This window comes from Mus caroli, unplaced genomic scaffold (assembly GCF_978045245.1).
Source record: "Mus caroli unplaced genomic scaffold, Mus_caroli_1 scaffold_15, whole genome shotgun sequence".
Lineage (NCBI taxonomy): Eukaryota > Metazoa > Chordata > Mammalia > Rodentia > Muridae > Mus > Mus caroli.
Genome location: NW_028227270.1, coordinates 24783841 through 24806299, shown reverse-complemented (window position 1 = coordinate 24806299; position 22459 = coordinate 24783841). Strand labels below are relative to the sequence as shown.

Here is a 22459-nt window from a genome sequence, read left to right as displayed (position 1 = left end):
CTCCTCCAACTCTCACAATCTTTTCCCTTCTACAACTGAGTTACCTGAGTGAAGAGGGATTTGATGGAGACATTCCATCTAGGACTATGTGTTCTAAGCTTTTTCACTCTGTACATTGTCCGGTTATGGGTGCCTGTATTTGTTCCATCTACTGCTGGAGGAAGCTTCTCTGATGATGGCTGAATAAGACATGATCTATGAGTATAGCAGGATGTGGTTAGGACTCATTTTATTGCTGCCTTGCTTTAGCAGAGCAGTAGTATTTGGTCTTTCCTTAGGTCTGTGGCCTATCTCATGTAGTAGGCAGTTAGACAGTACCTAGAGCCTTGTGCCACTAATGCACCAGCATATCCTGTCTGCAGCTCACTATTGTAAGTCAGAGGCTTTGTACCTGGCTTGATGCTTACCTTTCTCCTCTGGTGGTATGCACAGTACCTTTGGTATCATGAGCAGTAGTCAGTAGGGTGAAGGCTCTAGGTAGGTATCAGCTCAGCATTTCTGTGCTAAATGAAATATCAGTGCTGTTTTTGAGTATGTTCAGTCCTTGTGCTGATTATGAGAGAAAACCTGTTCCATGCTTGATTGTTTAACCTTTTCTGTGCTCTTGGCTTTTATGTTCAGAAGACATTCTCCTTCTGTGTTTGTGTGTCCAAATTTCCCTTTTTTTTAAAGGACACGTATTATACAGGAATAGGGACCTATTCTACTTCAGTATGACCTCATTCTAACTAAAAATAGTTTTTTTTGTTGTTTTTTTTTTTGTTTTTTGTTTTTTGTTTTTTTCGAGACAGGGTTTTTCTGTATAGCCCTGGCTGTCCTGGAACTCACTCTGTAGACCAGGCTGGCCTCGAACTCAGAAATCCGCCTGCCTCTGCCTCCCGAGTGCTGGGATTAAAGGCATGCGCCACCATGCCCGGCTTTTAAAATAGTTTTGAATAAGGTCGTGCACTGAAGTTCTTGGGCATAAGATGTAGACATATAAATTTGAATTGACATCATTCAACCAATAACAGTGTCAGTTAAGAGTGGAGCCAAGCCTTCTGCTTCCCAGTTTCTGGTTTTTTATCACATGCATGACCATAGGAAAAATGCCTGTAGGAGATGCATTTTATTTCATGCAGGACATACAGGAACGTGACTTAAATTTATAAACAGCTCTTTAAAATTTTAGTTTGACATGTATATTATTTGATAATTTCATGCATGTGTGCAATGTATTTTGTTCAGCCCTACCTTCACTTGCCCTTACTCTTCTTGAACCTCCTCAAACACATTCTTCCCCCAACTTCATGTCCTCCTCCTTAAAAATAACGCATTGAATCTGGTTGGCGCTTCCTATGTGGCCATGATGTAGGGCCATCCACTGAAGCATGGGCAGCCTATAAAGAATAACACTTCTAAAGAAAATCCTTTCAACTCTTCATCTAGGGCCAGGCCTAAAAGCCTCCCTCCCATCTACCATGTAACTTTGATTGTCTTGATCTGTACAAGTCTGTGCAGGCAAACACAGCTGCCATATGGGCATGAATGCAGTGATCCTGCCATATGTTCAGAAGGTACAGTTGATAGTATTCTTCCTGAAACTCTGGCTCTTAGAATCCTTCTCCCTTTCTTCTGTGAAGCTTGCTGAGCCTTCAGAGGAGGGCTGTGATGTAGATGTTGCATTTAGGACAAAGCACTCCACCATCACTCAAATCCTGTTGGTTAGTTCATGTCTTGTTTTCTTGATTTTTTTTTCTGAAAATCATGTTTTATTTTTATACTAATTTTTTTAAAATGTAATATGAATAAGCTACAATATCAAACCTCAGTTCAGAGAGCCAAATTCTTCTTTGAGAATAATGAATTTTCCCAAGTTTCAGTTTCCTTTTCTCCCCTCCCTCCTCAAAAAAAATTTTTTTAAGTAATTGTTTAAGTTTCCTCCGTGTATACAGTTTACTGGGATTGGGATTTAGCTGGCTGGTAGAGCACTTGTCCAACAAAGAAACAAAGAACTAGAGCAATGTATGTTGAACATCGCCTTCCACTGTCTTGGAATTACAGGCATGTGCCACTATCCGTGGTTTATACGAACTGAGGATCAAACTCAGCTCTTTGTGCGTGGTTGGCAAGCAGTCTTCTACCACCCGAACATCCATTGTTGGCTTAACCCATGCCTCCTCAACCAGATTAAACTGGGAGGTACGATCTGATCATGGGATGATCATATGTTTAAAAGAATTATAAAATATTATATATGTGTGTGTGTATACACTACACATAATTATAGATTATCAGTTTTCTTTATTTTGTGAAAGACTTGTGTTGGAAGCAAAGCTTACAGTTGTTTTGTTTAATAAGAGAAACTGGCTTAATAGAGGGAGACAGATTCTGGTGACAGACTCTTAGAGCCAGAATTTGATCCTTCATACCATAATTGAGTAGATTCTCATGCATTTCTTATAAGAGATCCTTCCATCAAAAGTGCATGTGTGTATGTGTGTGTGTGTGTGTGTGTGTGAGAGAGAGAGAGAGAGAGAGAGAGAGAGAGAGAGAGAGAGAGAGACATATGCACATAGATGTACAGACTCTTGTTTGAGCACATGCTGAAGTCACAGCAGTGTCCTCTGCACTTACTAATTGGTATCTTGGTTAGGATTGCCATTGGTGTGATGAATCAACATGACCAGAGCAACTTGTAGATGAAACAGTTTATTAAGCATCCTTACAGCCATTTGTCACTAAAGGAAGTCAGGACAAGAACTCAAAGAGGATAGGTATCTGGAGGCATGGAGTAGTGCTGTGTGTATTGGCTTGCTCCCCATGGCTTGCTCAGCAACCAACCTGGGAAGTAGCACTGCCCACAATAGACTGGTCTCTCCCATATCAATCCCTAGTTAAGAAAAATGCCTTACAGGCTTGCCCACAGCTCAGTCTTATGGAGACATTTTCTCAATTGAGGTTCTCAAGTTACTCTAGTTTAAGTCAAGTTGCCTTAAAACAAGACATTGCACCTGGGGACAGAATATCTCACTGAGCCAGAAGCTCAACAATTTGGCTAGGCTAGCTAGCCAGTGAGCCCCAGGGATCCACCTATTTCCCCTCATAGGCCTTATGCCAGCATGCTTGGCTTGACATGAGTTCTGGATAACCAAGATTGGGCCCTCAGGTCTGCAAAGTAGGCTCTTTACCAACATATACCCCTCCATGCCTCTCCACCCAGTCTTTATACAAAACCTGCTACCTGTGCTATTGGTTTCAGCAGAATGAATGAACAATAGGTGTAAAATGTTCAGACTAAAGGGAAAATACTCATTATAATGATTGTTCAGAACAGATGAACATAACAGGTCTTCCCCTAATCTGACTGCTTTTCTTCCTGGCACTTTGACACTCTTTGCTGATCATACAGCTCTCATCTGGATTGCCTTTCCAGTCTCCAGTCTCCTTTAAGACATAACTCTTCAGTTGAACCACTCCAGTGTGTGTGCTTTTAGTATAAGATTCTTCAAAAAACAAAAGAACCAGATGAGGTTCATGTGCTTAGCAGTGTGCCAGATGTTTTACAAATTATTAAACTAAAGATTAGAGAAAAGGTACTTTTCAATATTCAATTTAAAAAATCAATTTAGTACTTAAGTTGTGTGCTTGGCCTTCTGGATAGCTGAAAATAATGGTTAACAGCTTTTCAAAAAAGAGAAAATGACTGAATTTTTTATATTAACTATCACCTTCAGCATTACTTGTAGACAGATAATGCCAAACTACAATCTAATTACATTTTACCGTAGCAGCAGTTTCCTACAGGCTTCCTTCCCACTGCTACGAGGCCTTGTGAGCAAAACTAGACGTGATGTGTCACTAAGATAGAAGGAGCACTGGTAAAGGGAGAGTTGGGCATGTTACCAGACAGACTGTATTTCTTCATTCAAAAATCTAAGTAGATCTTCAACAAAGTCATGGGGTAGATCTATAAGCAATTTTAAGAGCTGGAGAGCTGTATAAAGAGATCAATTTTTGTTAAGGCAGTAAATGTGATTTAAAGAGATAGTCTAAATAAAACCTTCTAGGACCCCCCCCCCCCCCATAACACCCACAAAAAACAACCCAGAGTTCATTGGACAGGACCACAAAGACTACAAAAATAAGACAAAAACAAAATTTATAGTGAGCTAGTGCATAATATTGGGGAGGAGTTTACAAATCAAGTAAGGAAACTTCCTCACACTTCTGCAATATCCATGAAAAAAAGAAAACTATTGGTCTGCATTTGAAATAGAGCTAAGCACATTCATTGAGGATATGAAAATTAGCAAGGACTTTTAAACAGTGGAAAACAGCCGAGAGAATGAAAGTTCTTCGTAGAGATGAAAGTGATAAGGAGGCCTGATACTCCTGCTAAAGGGAAAGCTCTAACCCAGGAAGACTTTCAGGGAATGTGGAAGACTCACTTTGAAAAGGTGACTGGATAACTGTATCTTGGATGTTGAAGGTATGGAATCTTTGCATATACCTCAAAGAATGGTCCAACCTAGCCGGGCGGTGGTGGCGCACGCCTTTAATCCCAGCACTTGGGAGGCAGAGGCAGGCGGATTTCTGAGTTCGAGGCCAGCCTGGTCTACAAAGTGAGTTCCAGGACAGCCAGGGCTACACAGAGAAACCCTGTCTCGAAAAACCAAAAAAAAAAAAAAATAATGATCCAACATGAAAAAGAAGTTTAAGTTGATTATTTCAAGTATTTCATACCAGTGTAAGAAAAGTAATTAAAGCAAAAGAATTAAAACTATCTTAAAACTTATTGGAAGCACAAGAGACCTCAGAAAGTAAAGGCAATCCTGAGTGGGGATGCATGGTTGGTTGGCTGTATTACTGTATCTGATTCATGTTACATTACAGAGCCATAGTAACACACACACACACACACACACACACACACACACACTAGTAAAACAGAATAAAAAACATCCAGACGTAAACTCACACAAATACAGCCACCTGGTTGTTTTGTTTTGTTTGTTTCTTTTTCTGACACAGAGTTTCTCTGCATAGCCCTGGCTGTCCTGGAACTCACTCTGTAGACCAGGCTGGCCACGAACTCAGAAATCTGCTTGCCTCTGCCTCCCAGGTGCTGGGATTAAAGGCGTGCGCCATCACACCCGGCCAAGCCACCTGGTTTTTAACAAAGATGCCAGAAATGCTCACTGGAGGAAAAACAGTTCTCCAGTAAATGATGCTGTGAAAACTAACTTTTTGGATAGAAAAACGAAACTAGATCTTTAAGTGTCGGTCACCCTACACAAATATTAACTCCATATGGCCAAAGACGTCAAATAAGACCTGGAACTCAAGGTTTGTGGGTGAAAAAGTAAACTACTGGAATATAAAAGCATAGGTAGGAGTTTTCTGAATAGGACTGCAGTCATTCAGGAAATAAAGTCAGTGATCAAAAACACAACCTCAGGAGGTTAAAAGGCTTCTGGCAGCAAATGAAACATTTAACCAAGTGAGGAGGTGGCGTGCAGAATGGGAGATCCTTGCCAGCTGTATAGCTGAGTGTTCCTATCTAGAGTAATCTACAGCAGAGAACTTGAGCAGAGTAGGAAAGTACTCCTGTCTTAAAAATGAGAGACATACTTAAAGACCTAAAATCGGGGTTTTCAATCTAATTACATTTTACTGTACCAGCAGTTTCCTAAAGGCTTCCTTCCCACTGCCACGAGGCCAATAAATATTATTTAAATGTTCAGTATCCTTCCCTATCAGGGAAATAATGGCTGTTACAAGAAAACAAATGTGAACGCTTGCAGGTGAGGGTTTAGGGAAGAAGATTCACTATTCAGTGTTGCTTAGGAATGAAAACTGGTGTGGCCACTTGGGAAATCAGCGTTGAAGTTTCTCAAAAAGCCAAAAATCAAAGTACCATATTGGTTATGACCCAGCTATACCACTATTGGTTGGCTATACATTTAAAGGATTCCATATCCTATACAGACACTTCTGAGATGACACTTGCTCATCTGTGTTTAGTGCTGCTCTATTCATAATAACAGGAAGTGAAATACACCTATGTGTCTATCAACCAAGAAGTGGGGAATGAAAATGTGGTACATATGCAGAATGAAACTATTCAACTGGGAAAGAAAATTGAATGTGACATTTGCAGGAGCAAGAATGGATCTAAAAACTACAACGTGAAATTTACCCCGGCTCAGAAAGGTAGACATTACGGGCAGGTCTTAGCTTCTGACTTTTATATATTTTATTTTCATAGGAGTGTGTATAGACAACAGAAAACTTTTGGGGACCCTGAAAAGTGGAATTAGGGAGAAAGGTTAAATTTGCTCATGTATTATCTGAGTAGAAGGGAAATGCTGGGAGCAATAGAATTTAATGAGTAACATGACAAGAGTCATGGGGAAGGTGAACCAAAAGTAGACAGGAAAGTGCAGTAAAGAAATCTGCTGCTTTGTAAACTTACTGTGATGGTTTGTATATCCTTGGATCAGGGAGTGGCACCATCTGAAGGTGTGGCCTGGTTGGAATAGGTGTGACCTGGTTGGAATGGGTGTGTCACTGTGGGTGTGGGTATAAGATCCTCATCCTAGTTGCCTGGAAGTCAGTCTTCCACTAGCAGCCTTTGGATGAAGACATAGAACTCTCAGCTCCTCCTGTGCCATGCCTGCCTGGATACTGCCATGCTCCCACCTTGATGATAATGGACTGAACCTCTGAACCTGTAAGCCAGTCCCAATTAAATGTTGTTTTTTATAAGACTTGCCTTGGTCATGGTGTCTGTTCACAGCAGTAAAACCCTAAGACAGAAGTTGGTACTGGGAGTGGGGTATTGCTGTGATAGGCCTGACCATGCTTTTATTTGAAAGAATGTGGATTTTGGGACTTTGGATTTGGAAAGCAGTGGAATGCTTTAAATGGGGCTTAATGGGTCATCCTAGTAGGAATATAGAAGACTTTGTTGCTGGGAATGATTTGAACTGTGTTGACCTGGCCCAAGAGATTTCAAAGGAGAAGAATTTCAGAATGTGGCATAAAGACTGGTTTTGTGGTATTTTGGTGAAGAATGTGGCTACTTTTTGCTCTTGTCTGAAAAGTTTACCTGAGGCTAAGGTGAAGAGACTTGGATTAATTGCATTAGTTGCATTGACAAAAGAAGTTTCAAAAAAGCCCAGCAGAGACTTTGTTCTCTGGTTAAGTCTTATGAAGAGAAGTATGAACAAGCATAGCAAGCTTAGAAAGGAAAAATATAAAATATATGGTTTGAGTATTAAAGGAGTACCAGGAAGTGAAATGGAGCAAAATCTCGTGTTCTAGGAGATAACAGATTAAGGGAGTGGGACCTTGGGGCAAGATTCTACCCAGCTTAATTAGATCCAGGCATGGTGGTACACACCTTTAATCCCATGAGGCAAGCATGCTGATCTCTGCATTCAAGGTCAATCTACAGAGCAAGAACCAGGATAGCCAAGCTTAGGCAGTGAAGGATTTAGAAAACATAAAGCTAGTGATAATGTGATAGTACAAGGGAATCATGTTCTAGTCCTGTAAGCAGCAGAACTCGACAGCTTCAGCCATGTGGCTCTGGCTCTAGAATTAAGAATGGGAGGAACCACTGGGAAAATTGATGCTGGTTAGCTGGAGCTAAGGAATTTGCAATGATTAAGAAGAGACCAGCATTACTGAGGTGAAATCTTCTGGAAATTGTTTTCTGGGAGCACAAAGAAGCTGTGTTCCAGAGATACCCAAGGTTGTTCTTCATGCTGCGGCTGGACTTGGTAATGTGTAAGAGTCACTCAGGTGGTACTGCTTGTGAAGGAATGAAGGGATCATGGAGAGAAGCTGAGGCTTAGCACTGTGAGAGGCCAGGGAAGGCCATTGGAGAAGTTGAAGCCTCAGCTGTAGTTGATGGCCCAGGACTGAAGGGGTCATGCAAAGAATTTGAGGCTTGGCACCCTGAAGAGAGCCTATGAGAGGCTATTGGTGAAGCCTAGTTGGAGTGGAACACCCCAGTGTATTGGAGATGTCAGTACCATGGGATGATCACCAAGAACAGCAGCCGTAGTGGAGTGGATCAACCTGAGCATAGAGTGCTACAGAGCACAGAGAAGGAAAAGTGATGCCAGCCCTTAGAAGGAGTCCAAAAGATCAAGTGGAATCCCAGACACTGAAACAAGAAGCTGTAACATTGAAATTGCCTTGGAGACTCAAAGATGTTAAAGATGCCAGAGCCATGGGATACATGCTGAGGAAAGCTGCTAACAGGAAGTTGAACCAGCCCAGGAGAAAGCAGTTTGTTGCAGTCAAAAAAACATGAACAAGGAGTGGAGATCTGAACCGCTTTGACAACAGCCATGGAGATGCAGTTTGGAGTTTGCCCAGCTGGTTTCCTGCCTTGCTTTGGGGATTACAGTTAATTAAGTTGAATGAATCTCAGAAGAGACCTTGAACTTTGGACTTTAAACATTGTTGCGACCGCTATAGACTATGAGGACTTTGAAAGTTGGACTAAATGCATTTTGCATTATGCTATGTTTAAGTATGGCCCCCGTAGACTCATGTTTTTGAACAAGTCTATGGGGACCAGGGAGTGGAATGTGATGGTTTATATATCCTTGGATCAGGGAGTGGCACCATCTGAAGGTGTGGCCTTGTTGGAATAGGTGTGACCTGGTTGGAATGGGTGTGTCACTGTGGGTGTGGGTATAAGATCCTCACCCTAGTTGCCTGGAAGTCAGTCTTCCACTAGCAGCCTTTGGATGAAAACATAGAACTCTCAGCTCCTCCTGTGCCATGCCTGCCTGTATACTGCCATGCTCCCACCTTGATGATAATGGACTGAACCTCTGAACCTGTAAGCCAGCCCCAATTAAATGTTGTTTTTTATAAGACTTGCGTTGGTCATGGTGTCTGTTCACAGCAGTAAAACCCTAAGACACTTACCTAGAAAGAAATGGGGTGCACAGCACTGGATGCTCTTCTAGTCTAGAGGACCATCACCCACATGGTACCCCACACAGTCTGTAACCCCAGTCCCAGGGTATCTGATGTCTTCTTCTAATTTCTGTGGGCATCAAGTATACAAAATACTTAAAAAATGAAAAAAAAGTTAAGTAAATCATTGTTTTAAAGGGTTTTTTATTTATTTATGTATGTGAGTACACTGTCACTGTCCTCACACACACCAGAAGAGGGCATCTTTGGATCCCATTACAGATGGTTGTGAGCCACCATGTGGTTGCTGGAAATCGAACTCAGGACCTCTGGAAGAGCAGCCAGTGCTCTAACCGTGGAGCCATCTCTCCAGCCCAAGTAAATCATTTTTGAATGATAACTTCAAGTTAGGTTGTTCTTTATATTTAGAAAACTAGTTTGGAAAGAATTTGTTTTAGAGGCTTCATTAAGGTCATTGAAATGTCTGTGATCAAGTAGTTATTATCAAATAAGTTCTGGTAAGTTCTTTATTATTCCAGTAGACTTACTATTCTAAGGATACATCTTAAGAACTCTTCAGTCATATTTTTAATGTAATCTTTATGGATTATAATATAAAAGTTGTCATATCTGACCTTGAGAATCCCAATGCCTACCATTCTGCTTCAAGTTGAATAGTAATAGCAAATCCTTAGATTTCTTTCATGAGTTTGATTTTCAAAAGTAACAGGTCTTAGTAAATATAATTTAGGAAGATGGTAGATGCTAAATTGTTATTTTTGGCCAAAATAGGCCAGAGTTAAGCAGAATAAAGAATATCAAAGATGTGTATTAGTATTAATTTTCTTGCTATAATTCTTTTCATAATAGGAGATATACTTTAATATAGTAGATTGCTGGTTTTTTTGAACTGGTAACTGTAGACCTTAAATGCGATGAGTTCCACAAGACATAATGGGAAAAATACATTGCATTTCTAACTCTGAAATGAAATTTAGTCTTTTATTATCAATATAGGTAGAAATTTTGTCAATATTGTAATAAATCTCTATGACCCTTGCACTAACCACAGTCTTAACACATGACATTTCACATATTGTAGGTATCTCACATTTTTTTCTGCTAGCAACTATATAAAAATATATTCATATATAGTTATATATATATATATATATATACATACACACATACATGTATATACATATATAAATACATGTATATGCATATGTGTAGATATGTATATATATGTGTGTATATATATGTATATATTATATCTCATTAGAACTTTTTCTTAGGAGTTCTAGCTAACAGTTTTCTTTATAACCTTACATGTTTTGTTTTTACTTTTGAAAACATTGTACTGAAAGGAGTCTGAAGATTTTATCAGATTTGTACTGGTGCATAGGAATCCTTATATCACAATACTAGTTCCCAACCTTCCTAATGCTGCACCCTTTAATACACTTCCCCATGCTGTGGGGACCCCCAACCATAACATTGTTTTTGTTCCTCTTTTATAACTATAATTTTGCTATTGTTATGTTAATGTAAATATTATTGGAAATAAGATGTTTGCCAGAGAAGTGAAGACCCACAAGTTGGGAAATTCGAATTTAGACCATTTATGTAGGTCTTGTTTTATTTGAACCTTTATTACTGTCTTCATGTAACTTTAGGTGGTAAAAGTGCTTTCTGAATTTTACAAGTAAAATGATGTCAGAGCCAGTGATGGAAAGAAAGAGAGACTCATATTCTGTCTTCCCAGCGCCAGGCGTCCTCCCTGTGCTGTCAGGTCTTGCATCTGACCACTGCCTCTGTCCTGAGTCTCACCTTTACCAGGCTTCCTGCCAGGATTTCATTCCTTGTCAGGATATCTTTTTAAGCATTTTGTCAGGCTTTCTCTTTCCTGCCACAAGGTTTTCCCTCGTGTTTTTCTTGCTATATGTCGTGTTAATTTCTTTTTTCATTTACCCCTTCTTTTTGATCCTGCTGCTCATTCATTCAGGTGTTATTTTGTTCAAAGCCTTCTCTGGTCTCGATCACAGGTTATGTCAGTTTTTCCTTGCTTGTTTGATATATTTGGACATAATTTTGTACATTTTTTGTGGGGATACAGTATGATAATTTGTTACACATATAAAATGTCTAACAACCAAATCAAGGCAAATAACATTTCTGTTTCTTTAACATTAATTTTTTTTTTTTTTTTTTTTTTTTGGCTAGTTGAAATGCATCATAGGTGGTTTTGACTGCACCCTCATTGAGCTGTTTTTCCCTCTCTGTGTTTTGGTGCCCGTAACCTTTCCAGCATTGCCTTGTCATTTCTCATCTCTAAGGACTGTTCCCATTCCCCCTCTAAATCACCTTTTCACATGAGAGACAGAATTACCGCCTTTTATTACAGACTTCTCAGCATTGTTTGCCTTCCTTACACATAGTTTTTACATCTGACATCTTATATTTATTCTCTGTTTATTTGGTTAATACAAGCTCAGAACACTTAAAAATTAGGCCTGCTCATTCTTTTATATCTTCAATTTCTTAAATAATGCTTGGTAAATCATAGGTGTTTATAAATATGTCAGTTGGCTGGTTACATTGATGCATTGACTGAGTGACTTAGATTATGGTGGTCCAGTAGAAATTATTACAGATATAACACAGATGTAATTGAAAATTTTCTAGTAGCTATATTATTAGAAAAAAATGAGATTGATTTTATTATATTTTACTTAATACATCTAAAATATAATTTTAATATGTAGTCATAAAATAATTGAGTTCTTATTTACTGAATCTTAAAATCTATTTTATTGTATATTTTATCATGTTTCAATTCAAATTATTGCTTTTTATCCAACTGTATAGTAGCCACATGTGGTCAATGACTACTGTATTGAATAGTCTAGGTTTAGTTGTTAAAACATTGAAAATAAGAAATCAGACTGGCAGTGTTAATACTCTGCCTTTATTTGAGAATTACAATTGAAAGCAGGGTTTTGTTTCTTCAGGATCCTCAGAATTAAGATATAAAAGCAAACTGCCAATGGCACTCATTAATGAAATTATATGATATGAATTATGCCTCTCTGTGGGTTTTTCTGAAAGATTTATAAGTCAGGTATGTAAACAAAAAACAAAAGGAAAGTGTTGTTGAAAGACATAGTTTGTGAGTGGAAACTAGTTCTAGGAATGATCTTGTCAGACAGTTTCTTCCTAGGTTGTACTCGGTCAAGCTGTTAACAGTTTTTATAGCAAGCTTTTGTTATCTTAGCATCTTGGTTTATAGGGTAGTCTAACAAGGTATTTCTGGCAAAGTATCCTTGTATCCTGTTTGCACCATTGTTTTTTATGCTAAGTTGAAAACAAGAATCAATGTGAGTCATGTCTTTATTTCAGGGTTGTAAGAAAGTGTAGGAGAAAAAGTTGTTAAAAGGAATGAATGAAAGAGGGGAATGAGTAGAAATCCTCAGGAGGAACAGGAGTAATCTATGCCTTAAGCAGTGTGGATCATAGGAAGAACAGTGGTAAGTGGCCTAGCAAGGGTCAATGAAGAAGACAATATAACTGGCGTGGAGTAGCCCAGGGCAGAATATTAGGAAGAGAATGGTGGAACTGGAATCTATAGAACCTTGCAAGTCATTGTATGAACTCTGACTTCTGTTCTCAGTGATGTGAGTTGTTGAAGGCTTAAGAGGAGGCTCAGTCAGATCCTTATAACAGGAGGACTTTGAAACCAGATAGCCTGAGAAAGGTCTATAGATGAACTCTTAAGGGCTGTGAGAGGAATGAATGAAATAATTCAGATCTGCTAAACAACGTAGAGAACTATGGAAACCTGCAGAGTTTGGAAAGGTTAATACAATGATGAATGTTCAGTTGCATTATGGTTTGCCTTAAATATTCAGGAGAAGATAATAGTGACATGAGGGGAATCAAAGTTCAGAGGTAGAAGAGTAGCAAGTGTCCTGTGTTGGGATGTGTAGATAGATTTATCTTGTGATCTGTGCCGTCTTGACTGCTGCTTCAGACCTCTTTATATTTACGTTTGGACTTTGATTTTAAGTATAGTTTGTTATTAAGTACTAGATGAGCTTTGTCTCTTTATCACTGTAATGATGCAAGATGAAGCATCTGACTTTCAGGAAATCTTTTGTAAAGGAAGAAAGCAGGGAGCTGACTTGACAGTCTCTGTGTAGCCCAACTCTGATTCTTCCTGCCTTGGCCTTCTTGGTCGTGGAATGAGAAACATCTCCTGCTGTGACTGCACCTCCATTATTTTTTGTTTGCTAGTTTTATATGTGAAATTACTTCACATAGAGAAGTGGTAAGGATAGCCTTAGTTGACCACTAGGTTAGCATCACAGCAAGGGTTACCTGCCATTCTCCCTGCACACACTATTCATACTGGATTTTTCTGGGTCGTTTGAGAATTCATTGCCTGTTTCCTGTCTCCTTTAGTGCTACAGTATATAATTTCTAAGCATGAAATAATCTCTTAGATTCTTTTATTTGTATTATAACTATTGCAGTGAAAATGTTTGTATAATTTTTTTCTAAATCATAAATTATATTCCAATTTCAATTTAATAGTACTGAAAATGTAGCTTAGTGATAGAGTACTTGCCTAGTACACATAAGTTGCAGAGAGTTTGAGGCCTGTCTGGCACTACACATACAAAAAAATCTGATTTTATCCATAGCTTCAACGATGTTCTATAAGGTACATTTCCCCCCTTCAGTGTAAAACTCTAGTCTAGAATGGCTATTGTAGTTAGGTGCTCTGTCTGATTTTTCTTTTGAGCTAAAGAAATGACTAGCTTCTATTGTCTGGCATAGTACAGTTTTGAAAAAAATATAAACCAGGCCCCTTTTTAAAACATTATTAAAATTCTTAAGTATATGTTACTTTTTAATTTTTTTTCTATGATATTTCTGTGCATGCAAATGTCCTTGTCATCTGTCAATAAGACAAAAAGGCCACCAACAGATTGGGAAATGATTTTTACCAATCCTAAATCAGATAGGGGACTAATATCCAATATATATAAAGAACTCAAGAAGATGGACTCCAGAAAATCAAATAATCCTGTTAAAAAAAATGGGATACAGAGCTAAACAAAGAATTCTCAACTAAGGAATACCGAATGGCTGAGAAGCACCTGAAAAAAATGTTCAACATCCTTAATCATCAGGGAAATGCAAATCAAAATAACCCTGAGGTTCCATCTCACACCAGTCAGAATGGCTAAGATCAAAAATTCAGGTGACAGCAGATGCTGGTGAGGATGTGAAGAAAGAGGAACACTCCTCCATTGTTGGTGATTGCAAGCTGGTACAACCACTCTGGAAATCAGTCTGGCAGTTCCTCAGAAAATTGGACGTAGTACTACCAGAGGATCCAGCAATACCTCTCCTGGGCATATACCCAGAAGTTGTTCAACTTGTAATAAGGACACATGCTCCACTATGTTCATAGCAGCCTTATTTATAATAGCCAGAAGCTGGAAAGAACCCAGATGCCCCTCAACAGAGGAATGGATACAGAAAACGTGATACATTTACACAATGGAGTACTACTCAGCTATTAAAAACAATGAATTTATGAAATTCTTAGGCAAATGGATGGACCTGGAGGGCATCATCCTGAGTGAGGTAACATATTCACAAAGGAACTCACACAATATGTACTCACTGATAAGCAGATCATATGCCCCAGTACAGGGGAATGTCAGGGCCAGTAAGCAGGAGTGGGTGGGTTGGGGAGCAGGGCACGAGGAGGGTATAGGGAGCATTGGGGATAGCATTTGAAATGTAAATGAAGAAAATATCTAATAAAAATATATTTGAAAAAATGTCCTTGTCATATCCAGTGTTTCTTTTTACATTCTCTTGTCTCCATCCCTTCTCCCCCACTTCATGAACCCTAGTGGTTTTTCTTACTTTTAAGTCATCTTCTTTTTCATTAATTTCCATGTGTGAGAAAAAAAAACAAAAACACGATGCCCTTTTCTGTATGTCTGTAAGCTAACTGTTTAAAATATTATCTTCATGTGATATTTACTGAGGTTTCTTACTGTTAGATTCATGTTACACTTTTTGATAATATAAAGTGGATGGTGTCCTCAGAGACATAGTTTTGTCTGCCTACCAACTGTGACTTGAATCTTCTCATTCAGTCAGAGAGAGAAGGGGCTGTCCAAATACGCAGGATGGCCATTCTCTTTGAGAGCAGAATGTAAATAGAATGATTGTTTTCCAGCTCTGCAGATCAAATCCCTCTACAGTTATCACCTATCCCTGCTATATTCTATGTGGTACAACCCATTGCTGTGTATATTTTGAGGATAAATTGTGTTAGATGTGTGTTAGAAGCCTGTCAACACTGTGTCCATGAGCCTTTATATGGCTCCACAGCTGGTGTATATTTGTTATTCCTTAACATTAGGGACAGAACTGGGCGGTATGCATCCTTGGCAAACACTATACCACTTGGCATATAGTTCTCACCTTACCCCATCATATTCCTCCTCTTCCTCCTCATCCTCTTCCTCTTCTCCCTCCTCCTCTCCCTTCTCATCTTCCTCCTTTTTCTGATTTCCTCTTCTTTAACATTTTTTTTTTATATGTAGTTTCCTATTTTTAGGCCGAAATTTCCCAAGATCCCTTATTCCTTCTCTGCCTCAGTCCCAAAGTCAGCCTGGTGGCTTTGGAAGAGAGCAGAGGATGCAGATTTGGGTAAGGGTGGGAACCTTGGGATTCAGGAAGACCGTCTTCCTTTTCTGTTGTATTTCCTTCTCCTAAGCCGCGATGATGACCTTTTCTCTAAGGAGTTCCTTCAGCTTAGCAAATCCAAATGGAAAGCCTTTAAAATTATTAGTCTATTATTAATAATAAATAAATATTATTAATAATTATTATTTTTCTTTTTTTTTCAACTTTTACGTAGTTCTTTAGAGCATCAGTGCTACTTCTCTTTTTATTCTTTGTGCGGTTCTGAACGTATGAATGTTCCTGCTTGCCCATATGTCCATTCCGTCTTGAAAGGGTGTGTTACTCATGCAAAACAGAAAATCAAAATATTCTCATTATCCCCAGCATTGTTAAGGAGAGGCAATGGTCTAATGAATTCAGATGAATTCATACTCATTCTGTTAGGTATAGTAAATATGTGGGAAGATTTAGGTACTGAATAGACCATGAAGAAAAGAAAATCAAGATTTCTGTTGAGTTTGAGTAGAGTCAAGATAAAATTATCTCATCAAGGTGAACACAATTTTTTGTATTTATGTAACACACATACAACAATAAAATGTTTCATGCCAAATTATCTAAAATATATTTTATGTTTTTATATACATTGGTATTTTAAGATGTATATTTAATCTCCATACATGGAGTTAAGTAGACATTTTAGATAATAAGACTGTACTGTGTGAAGGTTAAATCATTGTGTTTTAAATCCTGATTTAACTTTTCCTTTGAAAAAATTATTTGTTATAAGTGTGTACATATGGACGCTTTATATATATATAAACACATTTGGGCGCTTTTACTGCAACATGTATGGCAGGTTCAAGAAAAGGTGGCCCTTTGACATTGTGATACATTGCTGTCTGCAGAGTTTCTCATCAAGAACCACAAAATTGTATCACACACCACCACCCTTCCACCCATCACACACTGACAACATCACACTTGGTGTTTTAAGTAAGTTTACAGTTTTGTGTTAGGCTGCATTCATGGTTCTCCTTGGCCACAGGCATGGGTCGCCCTGTTTGTGAAAGTACTTTTGGAGCCAGTTGGGGAGACCTGGTAGAGCTACTATATACGTAGGGAGTTTTAATGTGTTGGAAGGCCGAACAAGATTCAAGCATTTAAAAGGAAAGTTAGAAAAACAGTTGCATTATATTTGGTGCTACTAGACATTAAAATTACCTAGTTTTAATCTAACTCCTTATTTTAATTCATAAGATAATTTTTTCTATATAGAATTATTATAAGGGACATATTTACCATATGATTGAAATGTGTTTCTCATTATAAATCTTTTAATTAGCAATAGGGTATGTTCACTGATACATGCTAAAATTCCTTAGCTGCATGGTTGGCTAGTCTTAATCACTCTGTATATGGGTCACTGATACCAGTTCTATATTTAGTTTTTATATTTGAAGAACATCGCTTTTATTCCCAGGACTGTGGAGACGTTCTCAAGATGATGATACCTGTACTAGGCCTGAGCATAGCTCGTTGACCTTCTTACCACCTCTGCCTTCCCTGGTGTTACCTTGCACAGAGACAGTAATGTTATGTATTCTGGGAGAGGGCTTGGCTTAGCCACAATGCAGCTAAACATTGGATAAGTACTTGGAATCGTTTATTTTTCAATAAGTTTCATGTTGCTTTACTGTCTTCTACCTACTTAAGCTGTAAATTCTACTCCCAATTATATTTTATTTTATCAAGTATATTTTCATTTCTCTTTTACTTGATCAAAGTGTAAGGTAAATAGTATTAAAAACTAGTATCTTTTTTGCTGCAAGAATAAGCTGCCCTTGAGACATTCTGCATGAGTAGAATAGCTCCCACATATAATCTATAAAGGCCAGATACTTAATTTTCTCTCTCTACCCACCATCTCTCTATGGTTACCTCCCCAAGTAGCATATAGGCATAAGAATTAGCCATTTAGAGTGCTTATGACGTTGTGTGTACCCCCACACACTTAGATTCCTCCTTAGACTTTTCATTCTGGAGCATTACTATACATAGAAGTAGAGACGGAAGGCTGGGGAGATCAACCTGTCAGTAAAGGTCTACTGTACATGCATCAAGACCTGAGTTTGGATCCTAGTATAAAAACCATGTGGAAGTATTCCTATCACCCCAGTGTTTAGTGAGCAGGGCTGGTGGCAGGAATATTTCTTGGAGCTCATTGGCCAGTTAGCCTAACCAAATTGATGAACTCCAGGTTCAGTCAGAAAGTCTGCCTTTAAAAAAAAAAGATAGCAATGAAGGAAGACACCTGATATCCACCCCTCTTCCCACACACAGGTGCAGGACCACATCACACACAGAAGCAGCAGACACGGGACTTCTCAAGTTTCTAGTGTCAGCAATGGCTGGTTTGCAAGGCCCAGCAGCGAAGCGGCCCTGCCATATTTATGCCATAGGTAGTACAGTCTCAGTAAGGACTTTTTTCATCTTACCTAATTTGTTCTGATTCTTTTCTGTGCTTATGCAATGCAAGCTGCCAGTTAGTTTTTCCATAAATTCCTCATGTGAACCAGGAGGTCAGTTTCTGTTGTCTGTAATTTAGGGTGCTGATTGACTCATGTTACTTGAATCTAATTGGAGTTCTTTGACTGCCTTTGTGTTGGGCATAGCAATTTAATTCTTAGTGTTTGTGGAAAGAGGAAGATGCTAGACTTAGATAATTACAAGTCTTTTATTAAGAGTATTTGCCAAGTATTTGGAAACGAGGCAGAACTTAGGTCAGATCTCTGGCAAAAAGAAAACAAAAAACCGGCTGTCAACCTTCCTGACCAACTGGACTTAACGTGTACAACAGAGGCTGCTGACACGTGAGATGGGAACCCCAAAAATAAAGCCAGAGATGAGGGCTCTCAAATGTTGAATCTAAACCTATTTTTCACTTGACATCAGGGCAAGTATGTGTGCAGGTCAGATACAAGGAAGCCAAACCGAGATCCAAGTGGTCTGTTAAACATGCAACGCAGGTACCAGCTGGAATCAGTTGGCATTGCCAGCTAGAACAAAAGCAGTCTTTTTGAGAGTAATGGAACAGAAATAAGACTTTTAAAAATGCTCATAATAAATGAAAGACTAAAACAGTTTCATCAGATAATTCAGTGGTTAATACTTCCACGTGACTTTCCTCCCTAGAAAAGTCCCTTGCAAGCGTCTTATTGTAGGTTCTAGTCTAGACTGTTGGGCTTTTCTACGTGACTTTTGCTGCTGCTCTTTGTCTGTTGACATCTGTAAGAAGTTCCTTTGCTTCTTTCCTTTGTTGCACTCTCTTCAGCTCGGACAAGAGAGAGCTCTGACACTTGCATTTGGAAAAGTCTGGTATCTGAACTCCTCAGTACTTGAGCTAAAAAATAAACGTAAACGTAAACGTACGCGAATGGAACCCCGTAGTACAGAGCTGCCAACAGAGACCTGGTCCTCCTGGTTGGCTGTCTTGCAGGAACCCTCTTATGGAATTTCATTGCACATAGGATCCTAACTACCCTTTATCTCTCTTACTTTACTTAATTAGTTGGGAAAACATTTCTTGAGCATGGGTCCGAAGACCTGGGAGGCAAGAAAGAAGTCTTCTTCTCACCCCTCCCCTTCCTCCGGACCTCCTCCTCCTCTTCCTCTTCCTCCTCCTCCTCATCCTTTTTTTTTTTCTTTTGAGTACTAGGGCTTTACTTATGCTAGACAAGTGTTCTACCACTGAGCTAGAGTCCAGCTTTGTTTATTTTGTGAAAGGATCTTAATAAGGTACCATGCTGGTTTTGAACTCACTGTATATCCTGTATCACAGGAAAGCCTGAACCTCTGATGCTTCTGCCTCCACTCCTGAGTGTCTGGGATTACCTAGCACTGATCCTGGCAAACCTTAAACGGTGTCACACTGTGCTGTGCTGGTATAATGGCTTGGTGGATAAAGTTCTGAGGCTGGGACTGGCATTTGGATCTGCAGAACCCACATAAAAACCAAGTGAGCTTCTTGGCTATCTGCAATCCCACACTCCAAAGGCAGAGTCAGGAGATGTCTAGAGTGAGCTCTGAGTTCAGCAAGAGACCTCTGATGTGTTATAACATTAAAGGCCATGTTCCTTCCTTAGTTCCCTTGTAGATAAATTAATGTATTTTTATTTGTGTATTTACATAATGTGTGGGCATACCTGTGAAGGTGCAGCTGTGTAGGAGCAGAATGTAGTTGGTCACCATGCTTGCAATGGGCACAAGGTTGCAGAGTTGAGGAGTGACTTTAATGGCTGTGGCCGTTGCCCATTCTCAGCTCCATCCGTGGGTTTACCTTCAGGAATTTCTGATCAAATCAAAAATTGGTGTCTTATATATGCCCCCCTATTTCTTAGATTGATGTTAGAAATGACTCCCTTTTGTTCATGGAAAATTTTGCTGGAGAAAGTGGTGAATTCTGACTGTATGTGGTTATTTTATTTTTCTTAAACTTTATTGAGGATGTTAAATCCAATACAAATTGTAAAACATTTTCAAGAATGGTGGTACAAATACAATGGAAGTGATGGTAGAATCCAGGTTGAGAAACCTGGTCCAGTTCCAGCGGTGGAGTAGTCAAGCCATTCGCTTTCTTTGCTCGGTTCTTCATTATACCCTGTTTGCTCCCTCTGAGAAGCCTTCTCAGGAGCCCAATTCTGTTTGGATAGCTGGAGTTGATTTCTTATGTTAACATCTTTTACTCTTTCTGAACTCATGTTTACTAAGATAGGTTTGTGTTGCTGTCCTTTCCCCTTTTGTTTCTTTCTATTGCTCTTTACTTTGTATCATATTCCTATGGTGTCCAAGGCACAGTGATCCAGGAAATATTTAACTTTGTCTTTTGGCCACTCAAAACCATGGTGTACTATTTTAACGGAAATTTGTTTCATAGATTAAAGAATATTGTGGATTTATATTGTTTTACTGCATAAATCGATTAAGAGATCACCCGATGATGTTTAAAAAGAGGGGCAAAATAAGCAATAAGCCCTGGAAGTACAATATGTGAAGTTTTGAGAGAATTTCCTGTAAGGGAAGATTATCAGAGGAGAGGAAAATGACTCTCCTGTCATCTGATAGAAAAAGTAGTAAATCTGATGTAATCTTGTCAGGTGTGAATTTACTTAATAGAGGGGGAACGACATATGAAATCTTTATTTATTTTGGGTATATAGGATATACCATGTAGTCACATGAAGATCAGGGAATATCTTTCTGGAGTCTCTTCCATGGGTTCCAGGGATCAAAGTCAGATAGCCAGCCTTGTGCAGTCACCCTACCCACCAAGCCACTCACTGGCCCTCACTTTATGTACTCTACCTTTGTATGGTTGGTTTTATTTTATTTTTGTAAAATTAGATTATTTATTTACTTTACATCCTGATCACAGTTTCTCCTCTCTCACCCTCCAATCCACCTCTCCTCCCTTTCTCTTCCAAAAAGCTCGGGAAGGCCTCTCCCAGATACCAACCAGCCTTGGCTATCAGGTTGCAGTTAGACTGGGTGCATCTTTTTCTCCTTTTAAGGCTAGACAAGGCAGCCTAGTAGGGGCAAGGGGTCCCAAAAGCAACCGAGTCAGAGACAGCTCCTGCTCCTGCTGTTACAGAGTGCCACGTGAAGATCTTGCTACACACCTGTTAAACATTCACAGAGGGCCTAGGTCAGTCCTCTGCAGGCACCCTGGTTGCTTTTGGGCCCAGGTTAGTTGATTCTTAGATTTTCTTGTTGTGTCCTTGACCCCTCTGGCTCCTACCATCCTTCCTCCCCGTTGCCTGCAGGGTTTACTCAAGCTCTGTCTAATGTTTGGCTGTGGGTCTCTGTGTCTGCTTCCACAGTTGCTGAGTTATGCCAGGACACTTACTTGATTTATGTATAGATTTTACCCTAGTGCCTTCCATTACCTCTCTCATCCCCCTTCCACACGCACCATGATCCCTTTCCCCGTCAACCATTAAACTACTTCAACTTCCCCGACTTTCCTGTGTGCTTCACTGAGTTTATTGGATTGTTTGCATGAGTGTGGGTGAGGTGCATAAGCAACACTAAAATGTCTCCTGTCTCCTAGCAACCATTAACCCCCTGTAGCTCCTCCTCTGGGGGGATAATGTTTCTTGAGCCCCTGGAATTCACTTTTGAACAATAAGGGAAAAAGATAGCAAATGTTTTCTCTAAAACTTCTTTTAACCTTTTTATTATTATCATCATTATTATTATTTATTTTATTATTATTTATTTATTTATTTATTTTTGGTTTTTCGAGACAGGGTTTCTCTGTGTAGCCCTGGCTGTCCAGAAACTCACTTTGTAGACCAGGCTGGCCTTGAACTCAGAAATCTGCCTGCCTCTGCCTCCCAAGGGCTGGGATTAAAGGCGTGCGCTACCAGGCCTGGCTTTTTTTTTTTTTTTTTTAAAGATTTATTTATTTATTATATGTAAGTACACTGTAGCTGTCTTCAGACACTCCAGAAGAGGGCGCCAGATCTCATTGCGGATGGTTGTGAGCCACCATGTGGTTGCTGGGATTTGAACTCTGGACCTTCGGAAGAGCAGTCGGGTGCTCTTACCCACTGAGCCATCTCACCAGCCCCCCAGGCCTGGCTTTTTAACCTTTTTAAAATTATGGTTTTGGTGATGTTCCCACTACTTAAGCAAACTCTAATCATTTGATGAACAGTATTCTGTGTTTTTTAAATAGATGTTTATAGATTATGTGTCAAATCATTTGTGTGAGTAGTGAATGAAACTTGGATTTTGTATATAACTGACAAGTGTCAGA

General features: G+C 39.3%; 1 protein-coding gene across 2 annotated transcripts in view; it reads left to right on the top strand.

The window, feature by feature from the left end:
* Cert1 (ceramide transporter 1) overlaps positions 1 to 22459 on the top strand; it is a 105012-nt gene that overhangs the window by 12900 nt on the left and 69653 nt on the right. The gene's annotated exons all lie outside the window — the stretch shown is intronic.